Below are 23,552 nucleotides of genomic sequence, written 5' to 3'. Positions count from 1 at the left end.
AAGTGAGCACAACTGAAAATACAGCTTACATAACTCAAACTGAAGTCTCTTCTGAAATAGATGCTATTCTGCATGTGAGAAAATGAAACATTTCACCATCACCTAGGACTTTTTGGAACTCTTATAGCTGGAAGATGCTCACCCTTTTTTTTTTTTTTTTTTACAGTATTATTTACACAATTATATATGATATTTATAAAAAATAAATCATAGACATTTCCATGATTATCTAATACTATTGGATTTCTTTTTTACTTGAAGAAAATGGAAAATATCAATGCAGCTTGTGTTGCCAGTGAATGTAGAAAGCTACCAAAGCTAACATAGTATAAAGACTGATGTATTAATATTTATGTAATGAAATATATTACATGAGCAAAAATGTTTTGAAAACTATTCTTTTTAACTCTAAAAGCAATGCAATGAGATCATCTGTGACCATATCTGTGGTGTCCTCTCAGTTTGCAGTACTTATGCTTAGAGATAGAAGGATCTATTTTCATCTCTCATTTGTGTAACAGCAGATAAGTTATTTGCTTTCTATCAGACATACATACTCAGAGCTATGAAGCCACTGCTTAGACACCAATATCTAGATAAAACTATGTGAGCCAAACTGTCCAAATGTCTTGCAAAAGAAGCAGATGCTTTAAAATGATTTTTCTATTTCCTTTCAATGTCTCCAACAAAATTCTGAGAGTATGAAGAAAAAGACAAAAATAAAGACTCAAATTTATCAGTATTTATTGTAACCATCCAAAAGATCTAGTTATTGTTGAGATTAGGAAAGTGAGAGGGAGACAGGGACAAAGGGAGATTGAATGCTATGCTCCACTGCATGCATGCAATATATAGTCACATCCATTATAAATACAATTTATATGAAAAGCAACATTATTATAAATAGAGATAAATGTAGTATAACTATAATGTACAATATCAAGATTCAAATTAATAATACCTCTGCACTTGCTGAGGATGGCCATGCATAACAGACACATGGCTCTGCACTGCTCTGGCACTCATGAGTTATGTGCTCATCTACATTTTCTATGACCAAGTACCAGCAGTGACCAACATAGCTTTTTAATGCTGTTTTCCTGTGCCAGAGAAGAAACATGACTGCTGAGACATGGACCAGAGTACCCTACAGTGCCTCAGTCTGCAATATCACATTGCTTTAACTGCACCCACATCTTAGCACAGCCGAGACTTTGAAGCCGATATAAAGAGTGACGCTCACTTATACAGCAGACTTGTAACTTTGAGTGAAATAAACCCTTGAACAGAGATTGAGCACAAGTCCTGTGCACTCCCTAAATCCTACTCTGAGGCTTACATAAGACTTAAGTGGAAAACTGGTCTTGTGGCAGCCTTCTGTACAGGAATGATCTTGACCTTCATATGAGTAAGTCTCAGGGACATCATGTGTGTAAAGCATATCCCAAATTGCTCTGCCTTACCACCCTCCCTTTCACAAGTGCAGGCTTTGAACACCCCATTGCTGCTTGGACAGATGCAGTGACTGGGGAGTCTGAGCAAGAGCCATGACTGGCACATGTTCTGTGGCACTAGGATGTAGATAGACTTCCTCCTGGAGAATGATCTCCTGAGACTGACTCTTCACAGCTTGGACTTTACCTCTGTAAACCATGATTGAGAAGTCCACATACTCCATGGCCTTACTAGAAATTTCAGCCTAAATAAGAAACTCAGGCTCTCAGGGGAAGTCAGTGCTAGTGACAGGAGTCCTGACTTTCTCTGACAGTTGCAATCACTGCTTCTGAAAACACAATACTTAAAATAAACTCATTATTTGGAAGAAGTAGGAAAGTATTTTTGGCAAGGCATAATCATGAAACAGGCAGTGTCAACAGTGATCCAAAGAATTATAATTCAAAATATATCCAGGCTACAGAATTATTTTGTCATTGAAGCCTTAAAACCACCCCTATATTATCATGTTTTAAAAATACTAATGTCAATTTTTAACAGCTTCTTATTATCTTGAAATGGTGATTTACTGTAAGAATATGAGAAGCATAGCCTATTATTAAATATATAGAGTTAAAAAGGACAAGTATGTATGAAATGATCATATTGAAAAAGATGCCGTTTGGAATCTTTATTCCCCTGATAATAAAATCGGCACTTTACAAAATCATACGTAATAGCATAAAAATTCCCCTAAAAATCTTGGCTCCTCTCTACCTCCCCATTAAAAAAAAATCACATGTATCAATGCAAAGAAAAAAACTTCCATTTTAACTGTGACGATTCCTTTGATGTACATAAATACTTTTCAACTTAACAATTCCCTTTTGATAGGCACAGACAATTTGCTGTAAAAGGAATCTTGAAGAAAGACAGTTTGACAGTTTTTTTCCCCCCATATGTTTTCATCTCAATTAACAAAGTATATTAACAGGATATACAATGCATCAGCTTAAAAGGAACAGAATATTTAGACAAACAAATCCTACTTTTACATAACCAGTGCTGAGGTTAGTAGTTTAAAAAACCAAGCCTTTCAGCATCAGAAAAAGCTTGAACTTCCATGCAGGAGCTGGGACCACTCTTTTTTATATTCCAGTACCTCTCCATAAAAGCCAGCTTCCTACCCATCTCCTGCCCCTGGACACTGCTTCCTTGGGCAGTTCAGCTGCCACTTGCCCTCCTGCACTGCCCTCTGTGTCCCCAGTGTGTCACTGCCCTCTGTGTCCTCAGTACTGTGTCACACCCAAGCTCCCAGGGCCTCCAACAATGTCCAGAAGCAAATGTCAGAAAACACACAAGCAGTAAGGCACATATGCTCTCCCTCATGCAACTGATTTAGAACTTTCTGTCTTCCCTCTGTTGATCACAAATCATCTGCCAGTCAAGACTAAGCTGAAACTAGAAACTTTCAAGTTAGAGCAGAAGCACTAAGGTCATAATGAAATAAAAGAAAACTCCATGTTAGTAAACTTCATACTGACTTAAAGTGAATAAACATTGGAGGAAATAATACTATATCTGGAGGAAAATTGCATACTATACTCTATACAAGTTTTACATTTTTTCACACTTTTTGTAAACATTTATAGGTATGTTAGAATTCTAAATCAATAAGATAATTTCAAACAAACAAACAAACAAAAAATCTTTATGGCTGGGCTGCAACATTAGCACCTTAACTTACCCATATGTGAGAATATATGTATAAATAAACCCACACAGCTTACAAAGTCTTCCACTGTGCCAAATATAGCCATGATATGTTTTGGTACTTTCTATATGCTTATGCTGTCTTCTCATCTTGGCAACCAACAAAAAAAATACTGGAAATTACTTTCTTAAATGAGAGACAGATATTCAAAAGCCAGTACTGAAGAAACTCCTATAAACAAGGAGCTCAAACCTTTGCAAGTACTTTCTCATGTGTATCATAATAACAATTCCAAAAAACTATCAGATAAAGAAGATGCACAGACTTAGAGAAGGCCAGTCTTGCAGCAAACATTTTAGTTACAATCTTTGAAAGATCTGGGCTTGGTAAATTGGATCTAAGCCTACCTCCTACAGGACATCCAATATCACTCATAATCGCTCTGAAACTCTGGAAGTAATAATAATTCCTTTCTCCCACTTTTTATTGACCTGTCTTTTTAAACAGCATGCAATCAAGAGTGGGGACTGTAACTGTGTTTGCATATATAGGCATAAAAAATGTAAAACAGATACACAGATATACATGATAGATAAATAGATAGATAGATAGATAGATGGATGATAGACAAACAGGTATTTATTTACAAAGTATAGTATCTAGGACAAAATGATCTGCATCAGTAGAAACCAACAGCTTCTACATGATACTGTAATCCACACATCTTGGCATTCTGAAAAGAATGCCCTTTTCAAATATTCTGCATGTTTTTTGTCCCTGACAAGTAGGCTAAGAAGTGGAGTTATGTTTCTGATATGTACTCCATATCACCTTCTGGAGCAGTTAAACAAAGCTCAGACCCTGTACTCTCTGAATAATGGGGAAAGACAACTAGAGAGAAAGACTGATTTGAAATAAAGTACTTGATGTTTGAGACCTTTGCTTTAATTGGATTTTGGAATTTATCTGAATTCATACATTGCATGGTTTCACTCTTGAAATTATTACAATCAACAAATTTAGGGAGGTGAGAAAATATTTATATATTGCTTTTTACCTCCTAGATACACTCAAAAAGTAGCAAACCCTTTGAAATGCTGAATTCAGTTGCTCCAAACTATTGTAAGTTACACGAGAAAGCAAACCTTTCCCTTCTTACCTGCCACCAAAGTACACAGAGAACACCTTTTCTAATTTATTGTCATCTTTCTAGAAATAATTTCAATTTGAGTGGCAGCTGACTCTTCAGTGCCATTCCAGGACAAATGTGTCATCTATTTTTACATTCTTGGATCCAAAGAGTTTTACAGTCATGCATCATTCTTTGACTTTTTTCACAATCACCCATTTAAGCAACTCCTGACAAGTAAACAATAGCACTGTGTGCAATAGAATTGCTGTTCCTCCTTGTCATGCACAAATGAAATAAAACCTCCAACAGGAAATCAATGTCTACACTTTTCAATGAGTATAATTATGGTAGGAAGAAGCAGGCAAATCAATATGAAGACTGTGAGTAGAAGCTTTAGGTTTGTCAGCCCTTTCCAGCAGCTGCTTACATTTTGCACTTTCACAGAGTACTCAGAAAAACAAAATATTCTGTCTGAAAGCTACAACACAGACCACACAACTACCATATTAACAGTACATTTCAGTATCCAGAAAGTTCTACGTATTCTCAGGGAGAAACAGAAGCATCACATCTCACCTGTCCTATACCACAAGAGCTTGGTATAAATAGTGTAGAATTTAAAAGCACTACACAATAAAGATACCAGTGTCTGACAAAACCATTATTTCACTGAGAGGTATGATACTTCCCTCTGAAAGGCAATAAAAAGTAAATTCTACACTGCACTGTACATAAAGAACAGTTAAAATGAAAAATTTGTTGTATGACAACCCATGTTGTTAACAATATAGGCAGATCAAGATAAGTGGGTGGATTTGGATCATCATCAGAAGACACAAGGCCATATTTGCCAGTCTATTATGTCACGTTTCTTGAATTCATGATCCTAGGAGTGCAATAACTTTTTATGACATGATGGAGAAGTTACATTTTATACATGCTCCAAATACCCAGGCAAGATAAATGAATTAAACTCAGCAACCATATTGTATTTTTTAAATGTTACTGGGCAATATAGCATAAGGATAATTCTGAAGTCTAAAGCATATAAATCATCATGAAATAGCAATGAAAAACACACTGTGGTTGCCAGACAACTTACATGAAATTAATCCCTACCTTTGTAAACTGAAACAGTAGGAAAATATGAGAAATATAAGAAAATTATGGTAAAGAGATTGTTTGTTAGGTCAATAGGGAGCACAGCACCAAAATCACACACAATATTATGGGAACTGATGATAGACTTGAAATCATATCCTCTTCCTAAAATGGCTCATCCCATTCAAAAGGGCTATACCATTTTAGAAGCAATGGTTATTTACATTTCCCATCAAAGATTCCTACTCAAAACACAAGTAGATTAAAAAAAAAATTTGCAAAGAATAATTTTTAGAGAAAAAAAAGTTAAAGCTGTTATAAAATGCCTCAGTTTAAAAAAAAACAAACAACTTTTATTATTTGACCAATTATTAGTTTCTTTGATGCAACTGCATTTATCTTTAGTCACTGAAAATGTATACAATATTGCACATCCAAACCTATGCTTTAACAATATGCTAATTATACAGTTCAGATGATCTGGAAAGAAATCCATTTCGCACTGATGATATAAGGGAGTGACAGTACAATTTACATTAAGAAATGTTTTCTCATTTTTCTCAAAAATTGGTTTGCACTCAGCCGGAGAAATCTAAATTCGACCAACAGGCATCCCTCCCTGCTTCTCCATGGTTACAAAATAACATGACAATCTGAATGACGGAAAAGATGCACATAAGAATGGGTTACAAAAACTCCTCTGGACACAGGTACACAGGCAGTGAATGTTTTCTTTTGTAATCTGATTAAACAGATGATTGTTGTATAGAACAATATTGCAATGCTAGTAGCAAACAATTCTCAGTGACCTTATTTCAAACATTTTGAATCAGGTCTTCCAAATTGTCCAAATTATTCCCCAGGGCAGTTGGCCAGTCCACATTCCTGACTTTCTGGGAAGAATTCTAACTGGAAAAGCTAACAGAGGTTTCCCATTTGCCTTGAGCTTTGTTCACATACCTCTCCTCACTCCAAGTTTGACAGTACCGTACTGTGGTGTACTTTTGGCACACATTTTCCTGCCACATTAATATCAACCTGTATAGGCAGATCTTGAAAGAGAGCGATTGGTTCATTGTGATTTTCCTTTTCGTGTTCAAAGGATACAGACTGCATTGACTGGGAGGTGGCACAGTGAGAATCCCGATTCCTGGCACACTGCTCTTCATCAGCCACAGACATCTAAGCACATGGAATTGGAGGGCTAAAAACAGTCTTGATTTATTCATTTGATTCAGAGCTATCTTGTCAGATATATTATGAAAAAATCCATACCCATAATTTATCCTCAGACTGATACATTTCATTACACTGTGGATTCATGGGCAAACACAAATGAGTTTCACAAGTTTTTGGGACCATGTAACTTTACAGATACAGCTGCACCAATGCTGCAATCTAGTCTCATTTTATGTAATATTAAAACTATACCAAGGGATTACAAGGATAAACTAATGCAGGTAGTGATGTGTCATAGGTAAGACTAATTAGTACTTTCTGAGAGACAGAGCCTGAAAGAGTCTGGCATTCAGAAGCGCAGATCCAGAAATTTTCAAGATTATCAGCAATAGTGGACAGAACAGAAGAAAGATCAACATGGATGGGTCATTTAAGAAAAAGATTACAGACTATCACACCAACCAACCACTTTTTATTTAATAAAGGATGTTTATTTAAATAGTTCAGAGTCAAACTACAACATATTTCCATCAGACAAAAACCGGCATTTTAGAATATTTCTTCAGGCATCCATTTCTTCTTTAGAACACCATCTTCAGGTAACCATTTCCTGGATTTTAGCTGTATTATATACATATTTGTCACAGGGAGGAATAGAACTTGAACGCCAAATTAAAACCAGCATTATTGGAAGTCTTAACAATAAGTGTGAAGACAGAAGCTTGTAAGCCTGAGGATAAAATAAATCCATCATAATATAATTCCACAAAATAAAGATGAGGTTAATCTAAAACCTATGAAAATTAATATCAAGATTTTAATTGACCTCAGCAGGTTTCTGCAGTTAGCCCCTGCATGTTCAACATGATGGTTCAGTGTCATTTTGTACTGTTTCTAAAGAATGCTCACCCCACCACCAGTTCAGCCTTCTCTCAGCATTTTATGCATCTCCACTGAAAACTGAAGTGTCTGAAATGATTCTCTGCAGTTACTTCCTTCTTTGCACAAACGGTTTCAAAGGCATTTTGAATATGCAAAAGCAACTTTTTACAGTTTCTTCTTTAAAAAAAAAAAGAAAGCCATGACAAATGTGCAACTCTGCAGTGATTTTCTCTGGAATATGTTAGGATGATAAATTGTGGACTCTGGAAAAAAAAAAACAAACCATCGACTAAATGAATGGCAATTTCAAACACACAAAAATTCACTACACTAGAACATTTCAATGTTAGAAAAATAAAATTTTTGAAACCATGTTTTTATTTTCAGATCATTGAAATTACTTCACAACTACAAAATGTCTGTCCAAATTAGGATACTATTGTAGCTTTTTTAATAAAATTTGCTGGAGGAAAGTGCTTGGGATTTTTGTGCAGAAAAAGTGGTTGGTTTTTTTTCATTTTCTCCAGGAGTTAAGGATTTAAGTCACCAGCTTAAAAGCTACTGACAGCTTAACAGCTCTTTCATTCTTACTCCATTCCACAACACCTGAAAGCCACCCTCTAGAAAACAGTGAATTTGATTAGTATTTAAACCTAAACACTTCTCTGTTTCCAGCTTCATAAGTGCAACAACATGATAATGATATGATAAATTAGCATTCAGAAAACCAAGCCCTGTTAACTTTCCTAGCACTATCTGCTAGAAGCTAAGAGAAGTTATAGTCTTCCAGTTGCTGCATCATACTCCTTTTAATGATGTGAAAGCCTGCATAAGATGAGGGTAACTACCTGTTGTTGCCCCTGTCCCTTTGTTCCACTCTTCTGTTTTGTTTTTACAGAAGAGAATCATAAAATGTTTGCAGGAGTAGAAGAGATAATTTTTTTAAATCTCCATTTATCACAAAGTGCAATGTTATAGGTGAAGGGAATTTTAGAGACAGCACAAACATTTGAAGTGCCCCTGTCTCAGCAATTGCCTTGTGATTCATGTGTTTGACATCACATACCTCCAGCACCTGCTTCTGAAGGCTTGGCTCGTCTCTTGCACCAGGTCTGTGAAAGAGAAGAAGAGAAAAAGATGAATTCCCATCTGTAAGAAGGCAACATCACCTGCATTCAACCCCACAATGCTGACACTGTGCATAGACATATACAATTACCTGATTCATGTTGTCCAGTTCCAAAAATGCAGGCTGCAGTTGCTGTGAATTTTGCACCTAATACCTCCCCTTTTGGCATTTCCACTGCACTACTGGCAGCCCACAACAGAAGAGTATCTGATGTGCTCCATCAAGTGAAATTCCCACTCAGCCTTTTATCTCACGACTGTTGGATTCTGCACAAGTAATAACACAAAATATCTCTGTCCTGTAAACATTTACAATAACGTAATCAATAACGCATTTCCTGTGATCCACTCTACCATGCAAGAAAGCAGCATTCAATGAGTGGAAATATTTTAAAAGAAGAAATGACAACAAATTCCAGTCATCATGGTTTTTGTATGATTGCTTTCTCTCCTTTCACATATGTTTACACTCAGAGCAGTTACATCAAGACCATTCAGGAGTTCATTTATTCACCTACCAAAAGGCATTGCTAATAACAGAACATTTTCTAGGGTTCTGCCCAAGGGCTCTGGGGTTTAAACTGCTGTGTTGGCCTTTGCTCACCAATGGAGAAATGTTGCTACCAATTATTTTATCTCACCCACCCTGCATGCCTCTTGTACATAATGATATTTTTGAGGCTTTAAATCTCTTTGCTAAAGGCACTAAATGCAGATGTGTGCTGGGCTTGAGGCTTATAACTTGTAGAAGGGAATACAGAGGCTGACTAAATGAACACCGGTCAAAGGACTGAGTCAAATCCCTCTGAATTCACAATCTAAAACACACTAATGGATAGAAATTGAATGTATGGAACTTGCTAACCAACAATAGCACGTTCACGTATCCAAACAAACCATAATTTTTCCATACTAAGTGATTTTCGTTCTCCTGTGCTGCACGTATTAATTAGAGAAAATAATTAAGTTGTAAATTAGCTTATCTATCTGAAAGACAACTGGGAGAAGATGGGCCAGAACTGTGGAGAGGAGAAGGGTTATATGGGCTATTTACCCCTGCCCCAGCTTCATATTTTGTATTACACATGAATAAAAGTGTAGGAGGAAAAAAAAAAGGAGCAACTTATTGGGAGACCCAGTATCCTTTTCCCTCCTTGTTCCTGGGAGCATGTGAGTGGACAAGAGTGTGTGCACACAGGCAGTGTAGGAGTAAAAGCTCTGTGTGCCTCCATTTCCTTCAGTGATTCCTTATCTTTTTACCTTTTCTAATGTTTTGTGTTCTATCACCGTAACATGCCTCTGGTTATCAAACCTCCTCAGCATTACAAGGACACACCTTTCCCTTACACAAAAAACAAAACAGTTCATTCCCACTACAGAGAGAATCACTCCTTTTTCACAAGGGTCTTTTGGTTTTCTTTGTCCTTCTCATTTATCTTAAGTCTCACTTCCTCAGACCTTTCTCTTGGTTTCCGCAGTAACAGAAAACCCTAAAATTAAGTGTTACTGTAATTACCCAAACAGTCCCATGGACCTTGTATTCAGTACATCAACATACTGCATACTGCATGGAAATCCAATATAAATTCTTTTTTTGATCTTATTTTTGTTCCTTTCATCCAATGTATTATAATTTCATGCTGTAATATGTAGGTAAAATGGAATTCAGCAATCATGACCACTTGACAGCAAATAGATCAAAAAGTTCTACTAAAATTGTAGCCAGCTCAAGTAGCAACAAACATGACTGGCTCATCTCAAAATCAAATAAAAAATGCATGTTTCATTTCTCAACATATGATTTCAAAGTTCTTTAGGTGAATTATTTTATGTTTTTCATAAATTCACTTTCCCTTTTACAGGCATCCTTTCTATTTATCTTTGCGTGACTTCTGTCTCAAAGACATTTGCAATTTCTTCCAACTTTTTCATTCATATGCACTTTATCCCGGTCTTCCAGATGTCCTTCAATTCTGGCAACACCCAACGTGCTTGTCAGTAACACTTTTAATGAAGTACAAGTTAGAGAATGTTATGTATGTACAGCACCAGACCACATTTTGACTGTCTGGCATCACTCATGTCCAAGAATTTAAAGCAGATGCATCTGTAGAATAAAACTTTGTGTACTAGTTAATCTATATGACTAAAATCTAAAGATTCTAGATAACATTCTAAATTACATGTATTTGTTTATTTTCTTTATCTTTTAGGATTCGCTCATTATAGTGCTCCCAGAAAAAAAAAAAATTCCCTTGCAAGATTTTTCACTTCCTTTCATCTCTTCATCATAAAAGTGTCCTTTGTATAGTCTGTAGCCATTGTACACTTTTTACAGACAACTGAAAACAAATAATTTAAGTGTTAAACCAAATAATTTTTGTAAAACATACCAAAGAAGCTATTCAAAGCCTTTGTATGAAAAGCAAGAAGTGTTTTTTATAAAGACCTCATATTTTTCATATTCTTGGGACAAACAGTAAAGCAAACTCTACTTTGAAGTTGCCATTTTTTGCTGGATCCCCAAACAAGTGAGGAGCCTCTTCAAAAGACTAGCATAAGGATTCCTACAGCTCACAATTTCAAATGGATATTGTTCCCAGCTATCCTGGTAAGAATATGTGGTAGACTGACTAGAACCAGGTCAGACTGTCCCACAGATTACTCCTTTTCTTCTGTCTTAACCACATGAAATAAATAACATTCAAGCAAAATACTGATCAAATACATCTACTCTGTGTAGGCCTATCTGTTCATGCAAAGGTGCAAAAGTACCTCTCACCTCTTGTTGACATCTGCTTTCCTCTTCTCATTTAGCTATGCACTAGTATGCTAAGCCAATGTTATTCTGATATCCTCTCTATTGCACTACAAAATTTGGGTTGTCTCCCAAAGCCTCAAATCATGTTTAAGGCCACTGAGTTGTCACAAGTGTAAGATTTACTTAAATTTAGCCCCTATTTCTGTAACATTCTGGTAACAGGAACCAATATCCTCAAGAAACTGTTTTTTAATTCTGGAAATGTACCACAGGGAGAGTATGGGGCTGCTACACCCACCTCAGTCTCTAATTTTTGATGCCACAGTTTTCCCAATTGCTGTTTACATCATGCCTTCAGAAAGCACAATGAATGCTTTTGCACTTCAAGCTCACATTTTTACTCTTCCAGAATGTGATTCTATTTTGGATTCCTGCCTCATTTCCCAGAACCTCACACTACCTAGCCTGGAGATCTGGAGATGGCAATCAAGTTTTGAAACTGTAGTATCTAAGTTACTTTGTCCAATTCAAAACTTTTAAAAATTATTTTTAAGGCAAAAATGACATGTAGATTTTTTGTTGTACTGTAGCACTGTCAGTAAACCAGTAGAGTTAAGGCCAGCCTCTTGTCTTTGTTACATTTTTTTAACTTAGCATGATGCCATATGTACAAAATTCCCAGCTGATCTCAGCATAAATTTATAGGTTAATATATAAACCATACACTTATTGATTAATATGAGAACAGCCGCACTGAACCCTTGTCCTTCGAAACAAAGACTGCTTGTGCAAAGAGATGGGAGATTTCTTGGGTACATTAATTTTTTCAATGACCATTCCAACGCAAATAAAAATTCAATTTAAATGTAATCTCTCTGTTTCAACATCAAATTTTGAACCAAGAACTTTTCTTGAACAATTGTTCAAGAACAACCAAGAACATTCTTGTCACAATGTTAGTAAAAGTGGAGTTTTTATAAAAATATCCTTTGCAGTTTCTAAATAGCAAGAGATGATTGTGTCTTCTCTTGAAAAATATGAAAATAATGTCATGCATCTCAGAAACAGTCCATCCATGAGCTTGTGTTTCAAAAGACTATGATTAAAGACAATATATCTTCCAATAGATTATCATGTGAGTATGAAAGAGAAGTATGTAACATCAAATGAACTTTCACTTATCCCCAATTTCACACCCAGGCATCATCTATATCATAAAACATTCATATCCCTGTATTACTCCAATTTTAATTTCTTCCAAAGGATGATCCAGTCAGTAGTAAACTCTCCTCTGAAATGTAAGAGAAGTCATAATTGGTTGAAACAGAACATTTGCATGCAAGGCATGCAAAGAACACAGTTACACATGCATAGGCTTTTATCCCCATCATCATTTGGTGCTGGGGCAGTTGCACATCATTAATGTGTGGGCTTTTTATTCGTTATTAGAACTCTGTTGTTGAAGGAGGCAGCCCCAAGACCTGCAGGGAATGTCACATATCCTCTAGATGTCTCCGGAGATTAATTCTAAGAACGTTGTAACTCTGAGCAGGAGCCATTGTAAGGAGTCAATCCTTGTATTAGCATTATAACTGTTCTTCCCTATTTGCTCTGCTTGAAGAAACAAAGTATCTTTCTGCCTTCAGTCTTGACTCAAGGCTACCCTCCACATGCACACCAAACTTTATTTTCTCTTAGATGCGTTTCCATTTTGAGACTTACCTCTGCATTTTAGCAATAGTATTCACTTTTGTTAACATTTCAGTCACTTACAGCAATATGCTGCAATTCTGTAATATTCTTTGGTATATCCATGTTAAAAATTGATGTGGGCAAAATATTGAGTGAAAGCTGCATAGCTGAACTTCCACTATGGGAATCTAGTTCACGAAGCTGCATATTACACTACTGATTTTTTAAATATCATTATACTAATGCCTGTCAAAATATAAATAGACATAGACTTTGGATATATTTTTTACACACTTTATTTTATGATGTCTGCCATTATAGCCACAGAAACAGACCAGTCCCCTGTGGTAGTAGTTTTCCCTAGTTTTATAAGTGATTGTACTCCAACTTCAGCAGATGAGATACAGCCTACTGTAGTATGGTACAGTACTACACATAACACCAAACTGCTCCTCTGTACTAGACAAAGGCATAACTTATCCAAAACCCACTGATATCACTTCCCATTTACTTCAGCTGGCTTTGAGCAGGCATTTAGGAAACAGACCCCAAAGAGTACAGCTGTGTTTGCACGGCCATTCCCAGGGGAGGGAATGGATCAGCATCCTTACAAAGCACAGAGATGTGCAGTTTCAGACCCATACCTTGAGCAGATGGCAAACCAAAACTTCTCTGGAGCAGAACACACAAAGACCTGAAACTGGAAGTGCTACATAAAGATATTTGTTTGGAGGAAAAAAAATGCCATCTCTTGTCTCAAACAGCAATCTGTACCAACTGGAAGGAGGTCACTCAAGAGAAATGAAAGTGTTTTGCAATGCTTTTGGTCTTCAGCAATTAGTCTCCTTCACTTTTAATTTGCTGTGTTTTAAAATACAGCTTCAAGAAGAAATGTGATCAGCGTAAAAAGACATCACAATAGGAAGTGTAGTGCTGTCTTTGGCCAAGATAGAAGACAAGCCTGCACGGCACTGTATAGCAGACAGTAGTTAATGTACAAGCTCCTTAAAAGCAAATTTGCTTCACTGCAAAAAGTGATTTCAGCAACCTTGGTGCTTCTCCTGAAGTGTAAGCATGGAGAAAAGAAGAAATAAAAAAGACACCTTTTGATGAGAGGTTATGTAGTCTCTACAATTGAGTAAATTTAGTTGCTGTTGCAGCAGAGGAATGTGATAGGAAATTTTACAGTTGAAGGAGAAATGTCACAGGATTTTGATAAGAGAGCGATGAACTTTTTTTCCCTTGTGCCATTATCAAGGCGAAGTGAACAAAATACATCATTTATAACCCACTGCTCTACCATTATCTCCTGGTGAGACACTTGTTTTAAAACACACAAGGACCTTTTTTCTCCAAGACTAAAGCTCTCTGTGAGGCTCAGTCTTCCTTTATAACCATGAAAGAAAGTTGACACTTGTGTGGGCCAAAGTTTCCAGGCAACCACACAAGGGCACTTATACACCCTCCAGGTCACCCCTCATTCTGAAGTACAGAGGAAGCATATAAGAGTGTATGTCCCTTTGATCACAGATACCATCTAAAACTGATGTGGAGAGAAAATCCTGCACTTGGGAAGAAAAGCACTACAGTCTCCTCAAAGCTTTTTCTTACCTAATATACACGGAAAGTAAAGGTTAGCATGGTACTGCAGAACTGCTAAAATATTTTTCCCTTACCCGCCACAAACTGCCACTGACTCTCTCCTGGTGCTTAGTACCCTTGCCCATGTATTCTTGTTCTGGTTTTGGTTTGGTGTTGGTTGGTTTTTCTTTTTGTTGTTTGTTCTGTTTCATATGCTTCTGTTTGTTTTGGTTTTTGTTTGCTTTTAAATATTGACCTTCTACTAACCTCAGCCAATTTACTGTTCATTCAGCAAAGCTATGCTCATTCAGCAAAGCTATGCTCAAGCAGGCAATTGTGTATGAGCACCAGGGCAATGTACTAGAGAGCTCAGTAGAGGGAACTCCCAGTAGTATTTACAGGCATAGACAAAATTCCACAACACTTCCATACTGATATCCAATATAAAATAAAAAATATATCCTTTTTTTTAATGTTAAGTAAGAGAGAAAATATTTGTTGTCAAAATCTGGTGGTATAATCAATGTCTACATTCTCTTTTAATAGAATTAAATTTATATGAAACTAAGTTACCATGTCAAAAGATAACAGAGAAAATATCAGGGTACAGTATTCTTAAGAATTTCCTCATTACTACTTATATATTTATTTTTGTCCTGCAGTACAAAAGTTAGACTCAGACATAAGCAGTCAACTTAATTTATTTCATGAAAACAAACAAAAAGCTTGTTTCCAGAAATGACAGATGAATTTACCGGAGCCCTTAGGTTACTCTGCTACTCCTACCTACAATATGTTTAACAGCTCAAATGGTTTGTTTTGACTTTTAATGTTAGTGCATTTGCTGAGTCAATGAGGAAAAAGACATAATGTGAACAAGAAAAACTCTAAAAGGATAATAAAATGAAGAAGAATTTACATTGAAATGCAGCACACTTAATTCTAACAAGAAAAAATAAATAAAACCTTGAGACAAGCCTAATTATAATAAAACTGAGAGCTTCAAGATAGTTTTTAGATGTAAAAACACAGCATATAAGGATATAAGTTTATGTAAATACTTATCAAAATACAGAGGAGACAACAGAACCTGAACTGTCACCTTAAGTTTCAATTTCAATGTAAAAAGTGAGGAGAAAAAACACAGATTTTGAACTTATAAAAGTTCTCATCTGGATAGAGATTGTAACAAAAACCAAATAAATTAAATTGGAATCATTCTATTTACTTATATTTTCTTATTTCTTATTACTTTTTAATTAAATTAACAAGGACAGCCATGGTTCTTTACATTTTTGCCGATCTTCCCATTGTTTTGGAGGCTTCCAAAAACCACTGAGATGAAATTTCAATCAGATCACTGCCTGGCAATGAATGCAAAACCTCAGATCATAACTAAATTCTGAATGTAAGAAAAAAAATAATAAGGTGGATATGGTAAGCAATTAAATATAAAAATTTTTGTTCCAAATAGCACAAAAAGTTGAAAAATATTAATGTTAAAAGCAAGACACTTGAAATGTTTTGCTGAATTTCACAGCATTTTGTCTAATATTGTAGAAACACTGCCAGACTCATTCAAATGGACAGATGCTTGCAGCAAGAAAGAGTATTTAGAAGTTAAGCCATTCAGGACTCTGAATATATTTAGCAATATATTCTTTCAAAGCTTTACTGTAAGACCTATGATTTAATTGTCACACTCCAAAGCTGGTGGGCAGGTCACTCTATTACACAGCTCTTATATTTAACTTTGGTGGAGAAGGGTTGGTCTAAGACCAACAGAGTCTCTCAAAACAGGATATCAAGTAAATTTCATAGTTATCACAAAATAACATATGATATTAGGTGGTAGCTACATGATAACTCCACTGGAAACAATGGTAATTACATAGTAAATCCTGTCAATGATACTGCATTATCTACTAACTGTTCAATTAACTCGTGTCACCACTGCATACTATGTTTAGAAAGTTGCTGATGCAATATTTCCGTATCATAATTGCAAAGATAGTTGAAGAAGATAGCACCCTATAATTTCAGAAAGTTTCTAATATTACTTGGTGAAACTGTTTCTAGGATGAAAAACAAACAAACATTGGGGTGAAAAATGACACCTAAAAACCTGGAATATGCCTTAAATGGAAAGAACTTGCCAAGACTGTCATCAAAGAAATTACTTTTTCATCTTTCATGAAGGGAAGCAAATAGTATTTTATAAACCAAATTCCAGTTGTTATTCATTCACCTAAACAAATGGTAAGAGCCCTCAGCCATCATTGAAAAAATCATAAATTTTATCCCTGAAAAAAAGTTACTTTTCCTGTGCTGGGCAGATAATCTGATAAATGTTGATTATATTAGGGGGATATGCTTAAATTACAAAATTGCACAAGTATGGGGGAAAAAACTGTAGCATTTTAACTCCTCAAAATGCTGCAACTTCACCAGGGACACCACTGGTCTTCTCATTTTCCCTACAAATCAAAAGTCCAGTGAGGTGAACGAAATTACTCAGACATAAAATGGAATAAAATGCTGCTAGGAAACACATGTGGCTATTTCTCTTCTTACTGCCTTTTAATATTCCAGACAGCAGGATATGATTGTTCTCTTTGAATGGTGTCATCTTCTGTTTGTCCCTATACCACAGATTTGCAGTTCAACAAGTTTATTCTTAAGCAATATTTTTGTGAGTACAGAATTAAATCATCAACTGGTACAAATCAGAGTTACAGCTAGATCAAAGCAAAGGCAGAAGCATGGTGTTATGCTCATTTACAACATCTTAAAACCTTGCTTTGCCATAGACCTTGCTGCGAAAGAAAAGGCTGATATCTGTGAGTCGATCCTTAAATACAAACCAATCTGAAGTTTTAAAAGTCTCTCTGTGACAAAGAGGTTTTGAGACACAAACGTTTTTGAAAATGTTCCAAAGGATCTCCAGGAGAAGACCTGTGACACTTAAAAGGTTTCAACTGCACAGCAACATTTACCTGCAACAGAAAGACTTCCAAAGCCTGAAGTTGCTTTTGTTGTATTTTTCAATCTTCCTTTGTGACAGAGCTATTTCATACAGCTTGTTTGGATGTAGAGCACCTCATTCAAGGCCAGCTCCACCTACTTTTTCATCTCTTCTCATACCAGTTTTGTTGTTAGAAGAATGCAAATGAATCTGCATTATTTTAGTGCATGACTCGTTTCCAGCAAATCAACACACATACTTTCAATTTGTTATGCATGAGAGAGAGATGCGTAAAACTATAGAGATTTGGGGCTTTTGAGGATAAAATAAGCAAAATATGTAAGTATTGTATCTAAATCACAACAGAAGTTAAACTAATTTTAACATACAGACTGTATAATGAATTAAAAAATACCAAGAATTTTAAGCTACCAGACAACATTCTAGACTTTGTCCTTGGCTGTCCTAAGAATTGACTGCGTAACTGCCGTCCATAGGGGCCAACCTGTGCTAGAGAGGCACAACGTGCCATTCAAGCAATGCTTCCACTCGTCCTCCCAGCACCCTTCTTCCCTCAGTCCCTGGATTGAGATGCTGCTCATTTCTTTTGCATGGCCCTGCTCCACTGCTTCTTCAGAAGTTATGGGTGTCACACTGGAAACCAAATTACTGGCAAATAAGGCAATAAAACAAAACCCACTAAATTCAAACTTTGCCCAAACCTCTTCCAAAACAGTGATATGAATGAAGGTAGAAATTCCCCAACACTCAATCTCTTCTGTGATAAGCAAGCATTTGCATTTTTTCAAACTCTGATCCTACATCCATCAAGTCAAAGGATAAAAGTGCAAGTACAAAAGCAAGAGAAAGAGACATCAGCAAGAGTAAACACATCAGACAAAAACAAACCCAAAAAAATTACCCCCCAAACTCTAAACAGTTTAGTAGGTTACATTTTAAAAAATATGCACTTAAAAAAAAAAACCACAAAAAAACCCCAACACACTTGAATTTTCAATTTTGTTCCAAATTGTGCAACTTTGGGGGCTTTTTAATTTCTTTTTTCAAATATTATTTACAGAACATTATTATTTCTCACTTTGGCAAAAATCTGCCAACATAAACACAAGACATGAGTTCAACTTTCTGAAAATGGTCTGAATTATAAAACCATAAATGAAACAAACTTAATGTAGATCACTGATGGCAACTTCTGCCAACTAGTGTAACAGATAATAACAGTTGAAATTAAAAATAGAGTTAAAAATAGGGTTGCTTTGATTATCTGGGGGTTTTGTTTTGTTTTGCTGTCTGGGTTTTAGTTGTTTTTTTTTTCCTTTTTTTTTTTTTTTTGCTTTACTGTCTTCTAGCATCCTCCACAGAACTTTTGAGAAAGCAAGACATTTCTTTTGAATCAGATATCCATTATCAATTTGGACAGAGAGCGTTTGAACCAGTATTATCTGCAAATGATTTATGAGGGCAGGTATTTCTCTACCTGAACATTTTAGTGAAACCATAAATATCAGTAGCGACAGAGATTCAAAGAAAAAACCTTAGAAAATATTTTCTATGGGAAGTTAGTTCCATCTGATAAAAATTTTAATTCACCATTTCTGTGTTTTTAAAGAGCTTTCATGTTAGCCAGGTCTATCGTTCTTTCTTGCTGGTATTTTCAACATACCTACTATAAATACTTACCTATTATTAAAATCTCCTGTACTGAGCCAACTGATCAGAGGTCTTCCCACAGATATTAACTAAGAATGCATTCGAGTCTGAACTTTTACTCAGAAGGAACAAGTATGCTCAATATAACACTGTAAAACCAGCATTTTAAATGGTTCATGAAGAACATCCTCAAAAAAACCCTCAGAGAAACAGTGTCCCCTTTTCTGTTGCATAACCACCAACACAATGAGCAGCAATAGGCCATCTGCCTTCAGGAGTCAGCCATCTTCTCTCTAAAATGGTGTCAGTAATTCCTTCTCCTAAATGGAGAAGGATGGTTTTGTACAACAGCTCTATGTGCAGTACCTACCTCAGAATATAATACAAATATTCAGGTTCTTCAGACTTCTCTTCCACACACTGGTCAGACCTTGAGATTATATTGGAAGCACCATACAGAATTATTGCTAAAAGAATTCAAAATCAGTTTAATGACCATTTTGATTTATATTACATTATTTTCAATTTCCAACATGGTCTACTTTATAAAAAAGATAAAAAGAAAAAAGGAGGAAAAATATGCATGTCCTCTGTGGAATTGATTTTTTAATTGTTAATTTCATCTTCTAGATGAAATTCATGGTTCTCTGAGCTTCTTTTTTGCCCTTTTCTTATTTCTGTTTATTATTTCTATTCATTTATTTCTCAATTATTATTAGGTGGATGAAAATAATAAAAATAAAAATGTCTCTATAAATTGAAATGGAAAGAATTCTCTGTTATAGTAGCGTAAACGTGTTCAGCAGAAGTAAATGTTAGGGAAAAGCTTATACTTACTAAAATGAAATTTTAAAAATAGTACTTTACACATGTGTGTTTCAATACACTGTCTTCATTAGGACATTTTGATACTTATCTAAGAATCAACTGGAATGCACATATGCTAGATCACACCCTGCATTTACTGTTCTAATAATAATGTATCTGTTAACCATGTTTTCTACCAGAGGATTTCAAAATGTCAGAAACATAAAACTGAATTAAGCATCAGGCCTTATTAGCATATGAAGGTAATATTAGCCTTTTTTCATGGTTAATATAAACAATAAATCAAACCTAACCAAAAGTCCCTCAGTTTTGTGAAGCTCCAGTTGGGCTTGACTTCAGAACTTCACTTCCAATGTATTTCTAATCCAGCAGTGAAGTCCTTTACCAGTGAAAACCGGGTCATACAAACCCAGAATAGAGAACTGGAGAATTTGAGGCATCAGGGAGCTGGCCAGTGATACAGAGAAATAACTTAGTATTCTTATTTTTTTATTATGCTTTTTAAGTCTGAAAATTCACCTGGCTTTCACATGAACTATTCTAAAAATTGGAGAAAATAGAGTTCTGTTTGCTTGTATAATAGATACATAGCTGTAATGTGTCTATGATTTCTTACTTGTATAGTAAGTACTATACTGTTACAATAACACAATAAACATTGCCCAAGTAATCCAGGGAAACAACTTTCACCACAGTGAAGACTCCATTAGGAAAACATGCAAGATCTAACTCAGCTTTCCATTCTCATATTTATTGTGTAAGGGACCATACACAGAATCCACTCTGCTGGATGTAGAAGAGTTCATGAAAGGCAGAAGAGAAGCCCACAGGCTCTTCACACCCTTTTTCAGCTCATTGCTGAATAGTGAGTTCATCCCAGAGACTAAATCCTTCCTGTCAAAATATGAAGGGCTCTGTCAGGACTGGTAATTCAGTGCAAGGAGGAGGAGGGAGGAATTAAATGGCTGAGAATTGCTACAGCAAAGGTGTAAAGGAAAGACAAGGCTGCCACTGCTGTGAGGCTACACAGAAATACTTAGAACGTCCTGCAATATTGGAACACTGGTGAAAAAAAGCTACATTTTATTAATGTATGACTATGCCATGACATAAATATATAAAATAAAGCAAAATAAAATACAAGAACTGCCAGAAAAAAAATAATTCTCTAAGTATGGCTATAAATAACCATATTTACAATTGATGAGTTTTGCACGGCCCTATAAAACAGGTATTATGATACACAGGATTTTAGCAATATAGTTACTAGAGTGAATAAGAAAACCATTTTCCATCAAATAACTGCCTCTTTCTCCCTAAAAAGTATCTGACTAAAGCAGAGATAATGTAAAGTTCAGCTATCAAAAATGGCTTCATTAAGAACTTAAATGAAGCACATGGGAGCCATTTATTGACTTCTCAACTATTAAGACATAGCATTATCACTGCTTTAACAGTATTTCCATTTTCATTTAGGAAATAACTAATCAAGGGATCAATGTACCAAAGACTTTATTTTCTCTCCCATGGGTCACTGAAAGTACATTTTTTAAAATGCAAAAAACGTAAAGGCAATTCCCCCCAGTGCCATATCACATAAGCAATTTAAAGAAATAACAAGGAATGCTAAAGGTCAATGGCTCCTGATCTAAGCCATGTTATAAAACAAATGAAAATTGTTCATGGTAATTCTACCTTTCTGGTGGAAGTAAGAGATCGCTTTCACATCAAAGAGGCTTACCTCCAAAGTATGCAAAGCACCTCCACCCTGACCCGCTGTCAACCTGTGAGACATTTCTATTTCTCAGCCTTACTTAGAATGCAAACTACTGTTTTCCTGGTAGTTCTCACAGCTCCACTTCCTTTGAGGTACAGATGTGTAGCCAAAGAACCCAATCAGATAACACCCATTTACATATTTATAAAGTCTCCTGTAAAATCTCGTATCAATTGTTGCCACTATATATAGCCCTTTCAAAGTATCTTGTGGGCACAAGCGCTCCACTGCACTGCTCCCTTCAGGAGTCCAGATATATCGTATAATGTGATTTCAATGTAAATGTGGCCCATCACACAATCATACCACTTCACAAACTCTTTTCTGCTGGGGTAGCTTAAATCTAAACACACTCAAGCAGCTTGCTGCACTGGAGCAAGATTTCCTCCACATAAAAAAAAGTCAAAACCCCCAACACAACAATGCCAAGGAAAAAAAAATCTGAACATTTTCTGCAGAAAGATGGGCCGTCTCCAAATCCTTGTGCCCTATCAGACAAATTAAAGTAAATCAAGCATGAAATGAAGCAGAAGAGCCCCGAGATAAGGCTCCTTTAAGTCGTTTACAGATTAGGATAGAGAGAGGTGCATCTGGTCTCTGGCAGTGAAGGAGGCCAGTTTCTCATCTCACAATAGCAGCCTGTGTATAGGATTACCTTACCTTGTCACTGACAAGGGAAAAAGCGCCTGCAAAATGTCTCTAACTAACTTCCTAATGTTCCCAGCTAAGTTCTCTTATTAAAGTATTAACTGTTACAATGATAGAAATAAATTTTGATAAAACAAAATAAAAACAGACACCAGTCTGATTTATGAGCTGGTCAGACACTGATAAACTGGAGGCTCTGCTACCAGAAGATGAGCCTCTTCGCTTATCAGTCAGGATTTCACTGCTAGAGACAGCAGATAACTTCCCAACTGGAATTAGGGATTGAGTGAACTGTGTGTTACTGGTCAGACTGGTGCTCCAGCAGCGCCTAAAAAGGCCTCTTGTGTTATCCGATGGGATTTTGTGCGGCATGCAGGGAGATGTTTCCCTGCTGGACGTGACGGCTGAGCTCAGAGGTCTGCACAGCTCATGGGTAAAACTGGTGCTCCTGCGGTGGCAAACCAGCCTCCCTCCTCTTATCAGCTTCTACAAATTGCAGGCCTGCCTTCCTGCCTTCCTTCCTTAGGAAGACGTGTCTCTCCTGCAGCGCCATCATCCACTTCTGCTTCTCCTCTGCGGCCCCTGTCCCGCAGAGGCCAAACCGCACCAGCGCGCCCGGGTGCCCGGCTCCGCCGTGGCCGTGCAGGCCCAGGACAGCAGCGGGCAGCCCGGCAGGGCCCCGGCCGGCAGCAGCCCCGCTCCGAGCTCGCCAGGCCGCGGCGTGGCCCCATCAGGCTCCGAGCATGGCTGCCACAGGCTCCCTGAGGGAAGGCAGTCCTGGCAGCCTCCCCCTTTCCACACGCTTCAGGCCCAGCACACGCGGTGCCCGTAGCTGGGACAAGAACACCCAGCTCCATGATGCCGTGCTGGGCTAGCCTGCAATGCAATGACCACTCTGGCTGTGAAGACACATCCTGGCCCTTCAACAAACCAAAGTCATGGCCTGCTACACATCCCAGCACTAATCAAGCATGATTATATAATAAGAAGAAAGCAAGTTATCATATACTCATTGCTGAACATGTACAATACTTTAAAAGAAGAAAGGTAACAAATCAA

The 23,552-nt window shown here is 36.6% G+C and overlaps 1 protein-coding gene and 1 long non-coding RNA gene across 3 annotated transcripts in view; both read right to left on the bottom strand.

Annotated features, from left to right (window-relative positions):
- ZFPM2 (zinc finger protein, FOG family member 2) overlaps positions 1–23,552 on the bottom strand; it is a 305,189-nt gene that overhangs the window by 169,052 nt on the left and 112,585 nt on the right. The gene's annotated exons all lie outside the window — the stretch shown is intronic.
- On the bottom strand, positions 6,966–12,112 carry LOC107200418. The gene is made up of 3 exons (XR_001519616.3): positions 8,662–12,112; positions 8,509–8,554; positions 6,966–7,705 (listed from the first exon to the last, which is right to left on the bottom strand). It is a non-coding gene; the product is annotated as an uncharacterized LOC107200418 (long non-coding RNA).

The sequence above is a fragment of the Parus major genome, chromosome 2 (genome assembly GCF_001522545.3).
Source record: "Parus major isolate Abel chromosome 2, Parus_major1.1, whole genome shotgun sequence".
In the NCBI taxonomy this organism is placed as follows: Eukaryota; Metazoa; Chordata; class Aves; order Passeriformes; family Paridae; genus Parus; species Parus major.
This window is presented reverse-complemented; position numbering and strand designations above follow the sequence as displayed.